This window comes from Macaca mulatta, chromosome 14 (assembly GCF_049350105.2).
Source record: "Macaca mulatta isolate MMU2019108-1 chromosome 14, T2T-MMU8v2.0, whole genome shotgun sequence".
Taxonomy (NCBI): Eukaryota; Metazoa; Chordata; class Mammalia; order Primates; family Cercopithecidae; genus Macaca; species Macaca mulatta.
Window position 1 is genome coordinate 20,610,954 of NC_133419.1, and position 14,319 is coordinate 20,625,272.

Here is a 14,319-nt window from a genome sequence, read left to right on the forward strand (position 1 = left end):
GGGGAGGGATGCATGTCAGGTGGACGGCAAAGCCTGGACAAAGGCTCAGAGTCAGTAAATGGCTGGTGGGGGAAGGGAAAGCCGGGAAGCACACCCCTCCTCACACATGCACGAGGCACACTGAGCCTTCATCCTTACCTCACCCAGGGTTCAAGAGACAGCCACCCATTAGCACCAATTATACTGAAGCAAATACAAGGACATCAACATGTCAATAGATGAAGCAACAAGGAGATGCTCAAAAACCATCTTCTTCTCTGCGAAGTTGCCCCTGACCAATCTATGTAAAATCACAGCATCCCCCTCCTCCAGTGCCCTACCCTCTGCCTCTTACCATCCTCTGACCCACTCAATAATTTAGTTGGCCAGACATGGTGGCTTATGCCTTTAATCCCAGCACTTTGGGAGGCTGAGGTGTGAGGATCACTTGAGCCCACAAGTTCCAGACTAGCCTGAGCAACATAGTGAAACCTTGTCAATATAAATAACTTTTCAAAAATTAGCTAGACGTGGTGGCACATGCCTGTAGTCCCAGCGACTTTGGAGGCCAAGGAAGGAGAATCACTTGAGCCTGGGAGATTGAGGCTACAGTGAGCTGTGATCAGGCCACTACACTCCAGCTGGGCAACATAGTCTCAAAAAACAAAAATGTAGTTATTTGTTTATTGTCTGTTTCAGGTCACCAAAATGAACATCTCAAGAGAGTTGGAGTTTTGTCTGTTTTATTCTCTGATTTATCCCCAGTACCTAGAACTGTGCTAGAGTTTTAGCATCTATGATAGATGTTTAAATAAGAGTGATCACCGTTTATTGGGTAATTACCATGTGGTCATCATTCCTTATGTGTACTTTAATTTTCACAATGCCACCCTACAAGATGGGCATTTAAATTCCCATTTTGTGGAAGAGGAAACTGAGGGTTGAGAGTTATCAATTCAAATGCAGTTCCTTGGGCTCAGCTAAACCTCGAAAAGCACCTGGGTGTGTTTTTGAGTCCTCAGAAGCAAGAAGTGAAGTGTTCATGCCCCTGAACAGCTGGGCTGCACTCGCCCCACCCAACTTGAGCCTGGGCCTGTGTCCTTCGGGGTGGAGGTGGGGGCAGTTCTCACTTTCATGAGGGCTCCTTCCCTTGCTACAGGCTCCTCCTTTAACAGTGGCAAGCAGCAGCCTGCCAGGTTGTGACTCAGGTCCTGGAGCCAGAGCGTTGGATGCCACCTCTTACTATGGACTGTGTGACCTAAGTCCCACATTCCCCACCAGCAACATGGGTGATAAGAGATAAATAAAATAATCGACACCGTTGCTGACACATATCAGTAGTTGTATGACTCAGGTCCTGACAGGAAACAGAAAACACACTTGAGGCTTTAACTGAAGATAATTTAATTAAGAGGGTATTTACAGAAGTGCAGCGTATTAATATCCTAATCCTGCTATAAAAAAATCACCACACATTTAATAGCTTAAAACAACACAACCTTATTTCCTTACGGTTCTGGAAGTCACAAGTCCAGAATGCTAACATCAAGGTGTCAGCAGGGCTGGTTCCTTCTGGAGGCCCCAGGGGAGAATCCATCGCCTGCCTCTCCTGACTTGCCTTGGTTCCTGGTCACATCACTGCCACCTCTGCTTCCATCGTCAGATCACCTTGACCCTCCTGCCGCCCTCTTATGAGGACCCTAATTACATCATCAGCCCCACCTTGGATAATTCAGTATAATTTATCTATCTAAAGATCGGTCAATCACATCTTTTTAAATCTTTTTTTTTCTTTTTTTTTTTTTTTAGATGGAGTCTTGCTCTGTCACCCAGGCTGGAGTGCAGTGACATGATCTCAGCTCACTGCAACCTCCGCCTCCCAGGTTCAAACGATTCTCCTCAGCCTCCCGAGTAGCTGGGATTACAGGCGCCCACCACCACGCCCAGTTAATTTTTGTATTTTTTAGTAGAGACGAGGTTTTGTCATGTTGGGCAGGCTGGTCTCAAACTCCTGACCTCAAGTGATCCGCCTGCCTCGGCCTGCCAAAGTTCTGGGATTACAGGTGTGTGCCACTGCACCTGGCCAATTTAATCACATCTGCAAAGTCTCCTTTGCTATATAAGGTGGCAGATTCACAGATACCAGGGATTAGGACATGGACAACTTGAGGGCCATGACTGCCTATCACACACGAGAAGAAATGGAGAGGCAGTGGGGGTTTAGCCTCACTGGGAAACTGACCATCCGTAGGCTTGAAAGGGCAAGGATCGGGGAGGAACAGACGCTGGTCTCTCCTTCTGCTGGGCCCTTCCATTGACTAGAGCCATCAGAGGCCAGAAGGCAGAGAGCCCATGGTCCACAGATGCAACTGGGACCTAGAACAGAGAAAGGAAGGGATGGAGTGGGGAGAGACTGAAAATCAGCAGCACAAGACTTGAGTTGTCTTAGTTCGGACCATTGCTGTGTCGTGGCCTGGGTCTTCTGAAGGGGGTTCAGGGGATGGGGTGGTATGCCTCTGTCTCGGCCTCCTGCTCCAGGACTAGCAGTCCCCTCTCACGCCATCCCAGGGCACTGGATGGACAGTCTATTCTCAAGCCAAGCTGCCAGGATTTGGGGCAAAAGAGCTGCTGTGGAAATTCAAAGCAAAACAGCCAGAGGCTCTTCAAAGTGCACTTCCTTAACAAAGGACTTAGAAGAGGTAGGAAGAAAAGGCTCTGGCCGGCAGGTAGCCAGCTAAGCAGCACCATGACAACCCTGAGAAGGGCGAGCTATGTGGGGACTGGCTCTCTGATCTTCCCCAGACCCCCTCGCTGGCCCTTAGACAAACAGGAGGAATGGGGAGCCCAGAATTGAGAATTGAGAGACTAGGGTTCAGTCTCAGCTCTGCCATTGACTCTGTGTAACCTTGGGCAAGATACAGTCATTCTCTCTGCACCTCGGCTTCCCCATCTATGAAATGAGGATAATGTTACGAAGTGACATAGGACAGGTTCTCCAGAAGCAAGGAGTCTTAAGCAAGTAATTTATTGGTTGCAGGGGGTGCTCTGGGGTGAAACCTACAGGGGTAAAAGAAACGAGAAAGTAAGGGAAGAAGCCAGGCAAAGATGTGGGTCCAGCTGAAGTCTAGTCTCAGCCCCATCCCACAAGGAGCTCTGGAGTAGAGATGTCCCCTTGAGACAAAGGCAGGGCTGTGTATCCATCTTGGGGGAGGCTGAGGTCCCTGTTCTTCCCCTGTTATGGTTGACTGCATAGTGGCCCACAAAGACATCCACATCCTCATCCCCGGAACCTGTGAATATGTTACCTAACATGGTAGAATGGTCCTTTGCAGCTACGACTCAGCTAAGGGTCTTGAGATGGGGAGGGTATCCTGTGCTGTCAGAACAGGCCCAGTGTTATCACAAGCGGAAGGCCAGACGCTCCAGCAGGAGAGGTAACACTGCAAGTGAAGGCTGGAGGGATGTGAGGAAAGGGCCCCAAGCCAAGGAATGCAGGCGGCTCCTAGAAGCTGAAAAAGGCAAGGAAACAGATTTTCCCGAGGCCTTCAGAAGGAGCTCAGCCCTGCTGCCATCCTGATTTTCGACTTCTGACCTCCAGAACTGTAAGAGAATACAATCCATGAATAAGGGCTTAATCCACTGAGGGAGTGGTCATTTGTTTCAGCAGCAACAGAAAACTGATACACCTGCCAAGGCTGGGTGGCCACACGATTTGTCCCAGGCCCAAGGGTCCTTGTCCCAGCTCTGTGGGTGCCAGCAGTTACTGACCCTGTTTAATAAGCACCTGTTGTGTGTCAGGCACAGGCGACAGTGTCTGTGCTGCACCCAAATCCTGCTGGATGCTGCTTACCAACTCTGAGGGCCCCGTCCCACCCCTGGCTTCTGTGTGCTTTAGTATCTGATGGCCATCAGGCCGCTGGAACCGCTTTGACCCTGAGTGCAGAGAACTGGAAGCCAGGGTGACGCTCGGCCAGTGGCAGAGGGCCTTGCTTTGAGTCTGACCAACACAGAGCCATGATCTACACTGCGGGCACCCCTCCCCACCCTCCTGCATGTATCCTAGCTGGGTGCCTCCCTCGCCCTCACCAGCTCCCCTGGGAGCACACCCTTGATGCATCCCTTGTACAGGAATCCTCATCTCAGACTTTACTCCTGGGGTCCAGCCAGAGCAGCACTGTACCGGGGGTCCTTTCTATCTGGTGCTCACAGTTCCGCCCCGAGGTGGGGAGGGTGATGATTCTTATCTGACAGGAAACTGAGGCTCTGATCAGCTCACAGGCTGCACAGGTTAAGCCAGAATCGGAACCCAGACGCTGGAGAGGATGCTTTTCCTTCCTTCACTTGAATTTTGCAGCCTTCCAGACAGCCCCTTCCCCTGACTCCTCCTGCAGCCCTGGGGAACGGGAATCGTCCTGGTCTGCATTTCCTGCAGCAGGAAGTGGCTGAGTGCAGTGAGCTGGGCTCTGGACGAGAAGGGTCTTTTCAGGACCCCGCGCATCTCACCCCCAGACCCAGGGGGACTACTGAGACCTGAAATGTGGGTGCTGTAGCTGTGGCTCCTTGAGGGCACGAGAATCGCTGAAAACTCTGCAGGCTTCGTGCTGATTCTTCAATCAAATCCTGGCAAATGACTTATCCCTTCTTTCCCAGCCCCCTGTTTTCTCCTCTGTCACCTGGAGATCATAATCTCCACCTCACACAGCTGTGGCCAGAATGGAGGGAATAACAGATGGGAACGTGATTAGCACAGAGCCTGGCACAATGAGAGTGCTCCTTCCCTGCTCAGTTAATCCCTCCAAGCCTCAGTTTCTTTGTCCGTAAAGTGGGGAGAACATCTACTGCGCAGTCATATCTGGAGAAGCAGTAGCTAGCGGGGGTCGGGGGTTCAGAGTCCTGATCCTGGGTGACCTCGGACTAGCCACTTACCCTCTCCGTGGTCTGTTCCACCCTCTGGTTTGTGAGAGTCACGTGAGTGAAGGCAGTGACGTGCTCAGAACGTGCCCAGCACACAGTAAATGCCATTGTTGTCGTGTGTGAAGGCCTGGCTATGCGCCCAGCATGCAGCAAGGGCTCAGTAAACAATGGCTGCTTATTCGTCAGCATTTCCTGGCCCCTGTAATGAGGAAGGTCACCTCTACCTTCCCACACAGCCCTGTGGTTTCCATTCCCAAACTCCCAGGGCCCTGTGCTCAGGCTCGCTGGCTGGAGTTGATGTTGTGAGAAGCACGTGCCCTCCACGTCCCTCCACCTTTTCATGCCTCCAGCTCTCACCCCAAACATGCCTCTTCCACTCTTCTCTCCCAACCAGGGCCCATCCTGTACCTGCACTTGCTCTGCAGCTGCCATCAGCTACTTGGTGGTGACTCACACCAGAGCTGGGCTGATGCTGCACAGGTGTGTTCTCCTTCCCAGAGCTCCTTAAGGCACTGGCCCCGCCATTGTTGAGCGATGGCCAGCCCCTGGCACCCCACAGGGGTGCTGCCTGTCTCCTCTCCCCAAAGAAGAGTCGACTCAGCAGCCCCTTCCAGGTGGACAACCAGTTCCCCGTGACTTCCCACAAATGCCTCTCCTGCTCACCGGGGGTCCCTTTGTGTAGAAGCAGCGGCTCTGTGTGTTCGTGTTGGTGCATCCTCACCCAGGGGGAAAAGCAGCCCGAGTATCTCAGCCTGATGCCTCTCAGACTGAAAGCAGCAGCCATGGGAGGTTGTACGTTTCTTTTTCTGGACCACACAGGTCTGCACTGCAAGGCTCCTGTTGTTTTCTTTCCTAGGGCTCAGGATGGACAAGGTAGCCCAGAGCTGGACCAACTGCCAAGAGGAGTCCCTTCTGCCCTCTGCCCTCTCAACAGTAAGACTGGCTCTGCCTCCCTCCCACTGGGTAGTCCCCACTGCTCCAACTGCCTCCTCCATTGCACCCAGGAACTCATCTGGGCTCCAGCCTGAGGGAGTCAGGCCCCTCTCATTCTCCAGGCAGTGCTGAAACTGGGCAGGCAAGAATTTGAGTCTGACCCCAGGATGTCTGCCTTGTTAAATAAGACCAACCTAGAAAACAAACAAAGAGTGAAAACCTCCAAACCCACCTGCTTGGAGCTCAGCCAGTTCAAACAATATTGACGAGTCCTGGCACTGGGCTAGGCCTGGGGCTCGGGGAGGAAGCCACACGTTGCCTACCCCTGAGACAATCACAGTCTAGTGGGAAAGAGAGACCAATAGGTTCCAGTACCCAGTGAGGTCCAAGGCACTGCCAAGGATACCAAAGTCCAGGGGACACAGGCCGAGTCCTGCTGAAGACTTTCAAGGCCTCTGCCAAGAGGAGCACACCACACAGCCCATCTCCCTTCCCCTGCATGAACTCTAGCTGACATTTGCTTCTCTAGCTCCTCCTCTGACAGGCAAGCCTTTCTCTTTCTTTCCCTCTCCTCCTCCTTGAAGCAGCTCCCAGCCTCACTTGCTTCAATCTCTCTGCTCGATCTTGCCCACCCTACACACACACATGCACTCACACACTTTCTCTCTCACACACACACACTCTCTCTCACACTCTCACATACATTCTCTCTCTCACATACACACTCTCTCACACACTCTCTCACACACTCACACACTCTCACACACTCACATACATTCTCTCTCTCACATACACACACTCACACACACTCTCTCACATACTCTCTCACACACTCACACACACACATTCTCTTACATACACATACTCTCTCACATGCACACACACTCACACACACATTCTGTCTCACTCACATACTCTCACACACATTCTCTCTCATATACACACTCTCTCACACATTCTCTCTCACCTACACACATTCTCACACACACTGTCTCACACACACACACATTCTCACACGCACATTCTAACATACTCTCACATACACACACTCACACACACATTCTCTCTCACCTACACACATTCTCACACACACTGTCTCACACACACACACACTCACACACACTCTCACAGACATGCACTCTCTCACACACGTTCTCTCCCTCTCACATACACTCACGCTCTCTCTCACACACACACTGTCTCTCACACTCTCTCATACACACATTCTGTCACACACACACACATTCTAACATACACACTCTCTCACATACACACACACATTCTCTCACATATACACTCTCTCTCACATTCTCTCTCACACACACACATTCTCTCCCACACACACATTCTCTCACATACACTCTCAAACACACTCACTCTCACACACACACCCTCACACAGTCTCTCACACATTCTCTCACACACTCACACACACTCACACACACACATTCTCTCACACACTCTCACACACACACATTCTCTCACACACTCTCACACACACACATTCTCTCACACACTCACACACTCACACACTCTCTCTCTCACACACACATTCTAACATACACTCTCACATACCCACACTGACACACACATATTCTCTCTCACATACACACATTCTCTCTCACACACACTCACACACACATACTCCTCTCTCACACAGTCACACACATATTCTCTTTCATTTACACACTGTCTCACGCACACATTCTCTCTGACATACATTCACACACACACTCTCACACTCACACACACACTCTCACACACACACTCTGTCTCACACACTCACACACTCTCACACCCACACCCTCTCACATACACACACTCTTTCACACACATACTGTCTCACACACACTCAAACACACTTTCACACACATTCTAACATACATTCTCTCTCACATATTCTCTCACACACACATTCTCTCACACACTCACACATTCTCACACACACATTCTCACACTCACACACACATTCTAACATACACACACTCTCACATACACACACTCACACACATACATTCTCTCTCACATACACACATTCTCTCACACACACCTTCTGTTCACACACACAGTCTCTCTCACACATATTCTCTCACATATACACACTCTCACACACACATTCTCTCACATACACACATTCTCTCACACACACACTCACATTCTCTCACACACTCTCTCACACACTGTCTCACACACACTCTCTCACACACTCACACACACATTCTCACACACTCTCACACACATACATTCTCTCTAACATACACACACTCAAACACTCACACGCATTCTCTCTCATATACACTCTCTCACACACATTCTCTCACATATACACACACACTCACACTCACACACACTCTCACATACACACACACTCTCAAACACGCACACTCTGTCTCACACACTCACACACCACATACTCTCACACACACACTCTCACACACACAGTCTCTCTCACAACATTCTCACACAAACTCTCACACACACTCTCACACACTCACACACTCTCACATACTCTCACATACACACTCACACACACACACAGTCTCACAACATTCTCTCACACACAAACTCTCACACACACTCACACTCACACACACACACACTCTCACATACTTTCACATACACATACACACTCTCACAACACTCTCTCTCACACACACATTCTCTCACATACCCAATCACAGTCTCCCCACTCCCAAACATACCCTCTTTCCTCCTCACTCCATATAATATAGAGCGATTTAGTATCACCTTTTCTCACTTGACTGTCCCCTTGGCATGCCCCCCACTCTCTGCCATCCCCACGGCCCCCTCCTCCACCATCAGCCTCCTCCCTGCAACCAAGGGACTCAGCTAAGTGTTGTCTCTGAAGGGAATTCCGATGACCATAATTTTCTCAATCTCATTGCAAATTTTTAAAAACCTGGCTTTTTAAAGGGCTAAACTGCTCATGAATTTTTAAGCGCCAACATAAGACTTTAAAGACATTTCCTGCTAATGAGATTAAGTGAGATAATGTATGTGGCACGTGGCGCACTTCCTGCACACCTGAGATTGCACTCTGAGGCCGTTGCTTCAGGCCAAGCCTCAGACGGCCAGAGGGTCTCCTTCACTTTGGAGGGAAAGTTTGCAAAGCCTTGCAGTATGGTGTGACGCTGGCAGCAAAGGACAGGGCGCCAGGAAGGAGTCCTGCAGAAACCTTCGGGCAGGAATGTGTAAGGGTGGGTGTGCGCACATGTGTGTGTGTGTGCATGTGTGTGATCGGGAGGTGAGGAAAACGAGATGTGTTGGGAGAACTCCAACCACACACTGCCTGGCTCATCCATCCCTTGGGGTCTCACTCAGCTGCTGTCTCTGGCTGCTACCACCATGCTGGCCTCAGGAGGTCACTGTGATCATCACAGTCCCTTCTGCTTTGGGTTGAACCCTTTTCCCATAGTTCCCTGCAATAGAATGGAGGTTGGCTGTCATTTCCAAGAGAGTTTTGCAGGAAGAACATGATGAAAACCTGATTATATTTGTACTCACCTTTGCACTACAGTTATTTCTTAAAGTTCAGTTTCCAGTTCCCAGAGATCCTGTGAAAGTGGCAAAGACATCTGTAGGCCTCTGAGTCTCTACCCTAAGACAACCACAAAGACACAAGTGTCCACCTGGGCATTCATCTGGGGGCGCTCTACTGACCAAGGGTCAACCGCGGTGCCTGGGCATGGGAAAAGGAACCTCCACCTCCTGCCCTGTGCTGGACTGTGACAGGAACTTTATATTCCCATCCGCTAACTCACTCTTGCCCCATAACAACCTCATGACACATGGTCCAGTAAGGCCAAGCTGCTTACCTAAGGTCACAGAGTTGGAAATAACCCCATTTATGGAATGTACTACTGATAAATGCAAGGATTTACAAGGGCTCAAGCTCAATCTAGGCAAGAAGCATGGGGCTTTGGTGGTGACCCAAAGCCTAGCTCTGCAGCAGCTCAGCCCGGCCATGCTTCCTTCTCAGCTAGAGCAGGAATTTTGGATGCTAGGATCCTGGCGAGCCTCAGCCGGCTATTCCTTTCTCTCCCTCCTCCACCAGCCACTGAGTCCTCCTGCCCCTACCCAGCCCCAGCCAGGCTCTGTGGGTGGGGCAGCACTCTCTTCTGGTTCTTAGTTGCCATGGACCTTACCCTCTGGCAGGACCCCTGCTGTCCTCTCCTTCAGGGTGGATGGCAAGATGGGACCAGCACAGCTCCTGATACAATGAACCCTGGGCTCTAATCCCAGCCCTGCCATGTATGAGCTATGTAACCTCAAGTATGTGAACTCATCTCTCTGTGCCTGTTTACTCCCTAAGATGCAACTAACAGTAGTACTGTACCCTAAGAGCTGTTGTGAGGCTTTCTTCACCTTTTGAAAGAAAGAAAGAAAGGAAGGAAGGAAGGAAGGAAGGAAGGAAGGAAGGAAGGGGAAAAGACAAGACTATATAGCATTTACTTTGTGCCAGACATGACTTTAAGCATTTTATCCCTAATTTCATCCTCATGACAATCTTATAAGGGAGCCACTGTTGCTATGTTATTTTACAGATAAGGACTCCAAGGCACAGAGAGATTAAATAACTTGCTCAAGGTCACACAGCTAGTAAGAGGCAGAGGCAGGATTCAAACCCAGGCAGTCTGGCTCCAGAGTTCAGGTGCTTAACTTTCTACTCTATAGTGAAATGATAAGTGTGAAGGATTTTAGCATAAAACTCAACAAAGAGAAAATGCTTGGTCAATGGTAGCTATAGTTGTCATGTGACCTCGGCAGGTCATTTTACTTCTTTTTTTTTTTTCCAGACTGAGTGTCCGTCTGTAGCCCAGGATGGAGTGCAGTGGCGCGATCTTGGCTCACTGCAACCTCCGACCCCTGGGTCCCCGTTCAAGCAATTCTCCTGCCTCAGCCTCCTGAGTAGCTTGGATTACAGGCACCCGCCACCTTGCCCAGCTAATTTTTGTATTTTTAGTAGAGACAGGGTTTCACCATGTTGGGCAGGCTGGTCTTGAACTCCTGACCTCGTGATCCACCAACCTTGGCCTCCCAAAGTGCTTGGATTACAGGTGTGAGCCACCGCACCCGGAAGGTTATTTTACTTCTGTCTCAATTTTTTCATCCCTAAAATGGGACTAGTGATCGCTCTGTGCTGGGCTTGGGGTGAGAGTTCATCAGAATAATGGGTGTGAAATGTCTGTCACAGATCCTAACACAGAGCAGGGCATAGGCTCTTGGTGGTTCTCCTTTCTAGAAGGGACCTACAGAATGGGGTCGGCACTGGTAGTAGCTAGACACATCCACTGAGTCAGCAAAAGCAAGGTGTAAGAACACCATCAGCCTTGAGGGGCCTGGGCAGAGCAACAGATGTGTTGGCAGCCGGAAATGCAGAGCACGGATGCAGGGCCTCTGATGTGGGAGGTGGCATCTGGGGGTTCAGATGCAGCATTGGGAAGAAAGGGGTGAACACTTATGTGGTCATCTAATCCTCACAATGACCCTGAGAAAACAAGAGTCTCAGAGAGGGGATGTGACTTGCCCAAGGCCACGTCTCTAGAAAGGGGTGGCAATGAGGTTTGCCTCCCAGACGCCTCTGCGGTTCCTCTCTCCCCACACTGCCTGACGGCAGAATGAAGGGCCCAGCTACGAGGTCAAGCTGTAGGTTAGGAGTAAGTGTTTCTTAAGAAAGTCCAGGCCGGACGCGGTGGCTGATGCCTGTAATCCCAGCACTTTTGGAGGCCGAGGCGGGCAGATCACTTGAGGTCAGGAGTTTGAGACTAGTTGGCCTGGCCAACATGGTGAAACTCCATCTCTACTAAAAATACAAAATTAGCCTAACCTGTAATCCCAGCCACTCGGGAGGCTGAGGAAGGAGAATCGCTTGAACCTGGGAGACGGAGATTGCAGGGAGCTGAGATTGTGCCATTGCACTCCAGCCTGGGTGACAAGAGTGAAACTCCGTCTCAAAAAAACAAAAAACAAAAAAATTAGCCGGATATGGTGGCCACGCACCTGTAGTCCTAGCTACTCGGGAGGCTGAGGCAGGAGAATTGCTTGAACCTGGGAGGCGGAGCTTGCAATGAGCTGAGACTGTGCAATTGCACTCCAGCCTGGGCAACAGAGCAAGACTCTGTCTCAAAAAACAAAAAAGTCGCCGGGCGCGGTGGCTCACGCCTGTAATCCCAGCACTTTGGGAGGCCGAGGCGGGCGGATCACAAGGTCAGGAGATCGAGACCACGGTGAAACCCCGTCTCTACTAAAATAATACAAAAAAAAATTAGCCGGGTGCGGTGGCGGGCGCCTATAGTCCCAGCTACTCGGGAGGCTGAGGCAGGAGAATGGCCTGAACCCAGGAGACGGAGCTTGCAGCGAGCCGAGATCGTGCCACTGCACTCCAGCCTGGGGGACAGAGCGAGACTCTGTCTCAAAAAAAACAACACAAAACAAAACAAAACAAAACAAAAAAGTCCAGCAAAAGAAAGGCGACAGTCCCTCCTGCAAAAGTGTCCCAACTAAGCAGGTAGTACGGTGGGGCCCGGAGCCGGGGAATGCAAAAGGGCTTGGCTGAGGACAGCAGCAGGCAGGCAGGGATGAACCGGCGGCACGAGTGGCTGGAGGCTGCCTGGAGTCTGGCTCAGCCCTGGGGAAGGGGGTGGGCAATGCCTCGCTGGGGCATGGAGGGAGGATCCCCTGCGATCTAGAGAAGGGCATAGGGTGCTTCCCCCACCTCTGCCAATCCCCCCAGAAGATTTTCCCCATACACAGTAAAAGGAAAGGCTCTCAAAGCAACCGATTGGGAGAGTCACAGCAGGGGTGACAAGAGTGCTTTCTAGGGCAGTTGTATGCTATCTTCAGAGGCAGAAAGCCACTTCCTGTGGCCTCAATGGTGCCCTGTGAAAAACCAGGCCCTGGCCCAGCAGCCAAGAGGGCAGGGATAGGTTCATCCAGACCCATTGCCCTACGAGCAGATTTGTTTTTTCCAGAGCGACTCTTCACGGCTTCTCCTCTTCCCCGGTGACAATGACAGCCAGCGATGGGCCGACAGCCTACTCTCAACCTGGCCTGGGTCTGGTGGCCCCAGCGTGAGATCACCATAGTGAGGTATGACCTCAGCATCGCCATGGGGATGTTCAGATGCCACGCTGCCTGCAAGCAGCACCTTTTTCCCCGGGAGAGTGGGTGGGGACCGTGGCTGATGCTGACTACGTATGATGTGGCCTGCTCCTGGCTGCTGGGGCTGTTTGTCCCCGAACATATGTTGTCAGATCTCAGCTGAGTGGGGTGGGCCAGGGGACTCACTCAGGACCTGCGGGCTCTATTGTGTGTCTGTGTGTTTGGGGTATGGCGAGAGGTGTTTATTAGACCTCACGGGCAGCCTCATTTTCTTGTCTCCCTGGGCTCGCCTGGGCTGCTGATCACTGTGCTCCCAATGGGCCTCGGATTGACATTGGCAGCAACCTGGTCTCCATAGCAACCAGCTGTGACATCACAAGGAACCCATGGACCCTGGAGCTGGAAGAGAGGAAGCTTGAATGCCTGTTTGGGGAAGAAAGCCTTTGCTCCCCCTCCTTCGGCCTCTCCTGTGATAGGGGAAGAGGACATAGAAACGCTGAGAGAGCCAGGGCCTCCGCTTCTCTGGAGGTTTGAGCGGGGTCTACTCGAAATCCTTCCCTTCCTCTCTTTGTCCCCGTTCTCCTCATCCCTCAAAAAATATGTATCTCATTTTCCTCAACTGTAAAATGGGGACATTAGAAGCCGCTCTTGAGTGTTTATTATATGCCAGGCACTATTATAAGCATCTTGCATGGATTTTCTCATTTACTTCATAACAACCCTATAAAGTACTTTCTTCTTAGTATTCCCCCTTCTGTAAGTGGAGGGAAAGGAAGCACAGCAGAAGGATTGGAATCAAGACAGCCTGGCTCCAGAGCCTGTTTTCATAACTACGAGAGAATGCACCAGATTCCTTCTGAACGCCGCCTGCCACGTGCGCGGCTACAACTCTATTTCCAGCCATGCTGTGGCAAGCAGTTCCGGGCGGGCTTCAGCTCCCTTTGCACCACCAGCACCTCGCCTCCTGTCAGCATGAGGCGGTTTTCATTTTCTGCCCGGGGGCTTCCGCAGCACCCCAACACAAGGCTGGTAGGAGCGGGCTCAGCGGGAGGACTTGTGGAGGGAAGTTGCTTCCACTGAGCCAGCCTCAACCTGGGGTGCACAGGCGCCACCGGGTGAATGCTTCTGCCAGGCGGTCATCTGGCCCACAAGGTCCCTCTGTGCACTGCTTGGAAGGTCCTCTGTGCACTGCTTGGAAGGTCCTGGCAGCGCTGAGTCCCAGACACCCATGGCATGACCTAATAATGCACCGTTATCTTGGCTCTTCTGCTTTCTCTTTTTTCCCATTGGTATTTGTCCCTCATTTCTGGTCCCTAGAATGACTTCCAAAATAAATTCCCTATACACAAGTCTTTGCATCGGATTCTACTT

The 14,319-nt window shown here is 51.1% G+C and overlaps 2 long non-coding RNA genes across 2 annotated transcripts; both read right to left on the minus strand.

Annotated features, from left to right (window-relative positions):
- Nucleotides 1-528: 528 nt before the first annotated feature.
- LOC106993244 (uncharacterized) lies at nt 529-6,004 on the minus strand. The gene is made up of 3 exons (XR_013404513.1): nt 5,557-6,004; nt 3,285-3,488; nt 529-2,355 (listed from the first exon to the last, which is right to left on the minus strand). It is a non-coding gene; the product is annotated as an uncharacterized LOC106993244 (long non-coding RNA).
- Nucleotides 6,005-8,731: 2,727 nt separating this feature from the next.
- On the minus strand, nt 8,732-13,143 carry LOC144334510 (uncharacterized). The gene is made up of 4 exons (XR_013404469.1): nt 12,642-13,143; nt 11,848-11,945; nt 9,352-9,445; nt 8,732-9,266 (listed from the first exon to the last, which is right to left on the minus strand). It is a non-coding gene; the product is annotated as an uncharacterized LOC144334510 (long non-coding RNA).
- Between the last annotated feature and the right edge of the window lie 1,176 nt (nt 13,144-14,319).